Source organism: Zosterops lateralis (genome assembly GCF_965231275.1).
Source record: "Zosterops lateralis genome assembly, chromosome: 32".
In the NCBI taxonomy this organism is placed as follows: domain Eukaryota; kingdom Metazoa; phylum Chordata; class Aves; order Passeriformes; family Zosteropidae; genus Zosterops; species Zosterops lateralis.
In genome coordinates, this window is record NC_139792.1 from 4,916,107 (window position 1) to 4,918,383 (window position 2,277).

A 2,277-nucleotide genomic window follows, 5' to 3' on the forward strand; every position below is an offset into this window, starting at 1 on the left:
GCTGCAGCAGCCCAAGCTCCTCTCCCCTTTGCTGCGGGACTTCCTGAGCTGCTGCCTGCAGACAGACGAGGCGCGGCGCTGGTCTGCCCAGGAGCTGCTGCAGGTAAAATGCCAAGGGGCTGCAGGGAAACAGTGTCCCAGGGATGGGCTCCTCCTCCACTCAAGTGCAAGGCATCAGATGAGCCCCCTCCTCCTCACCTCCACTCTTGGTGCTGTTCAAATGAAAACAGCCAGGAGTCCTAGACTGGGCTGGGCTGGCAGGGACCTGGAAAGCTCATCTGGTCCAAGTGCCCTGCAGTGAGCAGGGGCATCTTGAAAGAGATCAGGATGCTCAGACCTGAAATCTTTCCAGGGCTGGGGCACTTAGCAGCTCTTGCAGCAAGCTGTGCTATTCTTGCCCCGCTGTAGGTCCTTAGACCTACTCTGACTCAATTCTCTTTTCATTTAAAAAATATTCCCCTGCCTTTGAGGCTCTAAGGTTGGAAAGTATTGGCTTATTATTGTTTTATTTTCCCTTTGTGCAGCATCCATTTGTAACTCTGGCCAAGCCGACCTCCAGCCTGGTGCCACTGATCACAACGGTGAAGGAGTGGAAGGAGGAGAGAAGAATAAGACACCACCGTTAGAAATGTTCGCTCCATCACCAGTCCAGAGAAGAATTAGAGAGTAGGATTATAGTTAGGAATTGTAGTTCAGATTCTAGTGAAGGATTGTAGCACAGGATTTTAGTGTAGGATACTAGCATAGATTGTAAACAAATAAATTTGTGAAATCTCAACTCCTTTCAAAGATTCCCCTCCTTCTGAGCCTCTGAGAAAACTCAACATTTCCTTCTGAACTTAGAGGTGGAAAATGACATTGAGGGCTTCTTTGGTGCAGTTGGAAAGTGGGGAAGGCTCTTCTTCAGTCATCCTCTCCAGACCACAGGGCTTTTGGAATGTGGCCCACTGGCTGGGTTTTACCCAGCTGTGGCACTTGTGTTTGAGGCAGAAAGGGCAGTGGCATTTGCAGGCAGAACCAAAGGACGAGTGGGGCAGCCCAAACACCCTGTGCATCTGCAGGCCTTGAGCTGTGACTGGAGAGCATTTGGGTTCCTGCCCCTTGGATTTGTATCTCTAAGTGCAGTCTCTGTGTCTGGAGGAGAGTTTTGCCCCAGTGAGAAAGCAGCAAGGTCAGGGAGGCTGCTGGGAAAGGCGCAGAGCTGGTGCAGAGCTGTCAGCGGGCGCCAGGTGAGAGCAGGCCCCGCCTTGGCCAGGCTGGAGCCTCAGCTGAGCCCTGGCAGAGCCCGGAGCAGCCTGAGCCTGGGCAGGGGCAGGCTGGAAGGAGGCCCTTGGAGCTGCAAGAGGCAGCAGCCCGGCCCTAGGGGCCTCTTGGTGGCCCCGGGCAAATGCTGCGCTCTCAGAGCCCAGCTGGCAGCCGGCTGCTCCTGAGGGGAAGTGCAGCCGTGCTGGGCACAGCACAGACTGGTGGCATTGGCCGCCCGCAGTCTGCACAGGAGGAGAGAAAGGCACAGCACAGCCCAGGGCTGCAGGCCTGCCTGAGGATTCCTACTCTTGTGCCGGCTGCCCTGGCACTCCTGGCAAAGGTGGGCAGTGTGTGCAGCACTCTGGGCACAGGGAGGGAGCCGGGCTGCTCCGCAGGCTCCAGCACAGGGCAGCGTCCTTCAGGCACGGCGCTTCTGCCTCCCGGGGGAACCGAGGCCAGCGGGAGGCAGGGACAGCTTGGCAGGTCACATCTGCAGCACAAAAGGGCCTCACACAGCTCTGCCAGGAAGCGCCTGCACTCCTGGAGCTCTGCACTCAGCCACAGCAAAGGGGTGAAATGCAGAGTGCTCTGCAGAAATATTCAGGGGCACCAGCCCAGCCTGCTTTGTGCTCTCTGGCACACAGCAAGCGCTGTGCAACACAGCCCTGACCTGCTGGGAGAGAGGGGTTAGAAAGGAGCCAACTCCTGGATGAAAGTAAATAGGGACAAAGTCATCAAAGCAAAAGAGAACTGTTTCTTAGTAAGGATTCACCTGAGTTGGGTGTATATCTTGCTCTCCCAAGAGCCAAACACACACACAACACACACTCACACAGAATGCTGCTTTTTATTGCCTTGCCCAGCCCAGGGTGAACTGTGTCCCCTTTCCCTTTGGCTGGGTACTAGGGAACTTATATTCTCTCCCCACTGCCTCCTTTTCTGTCCCCTCCCCTCTTATCCTACTTCCCTTTTGGTCTGGTCTTCAACCTGGCCCCTCTCCCAGCTCACAGCAACACCCAACAAATTAAGCAG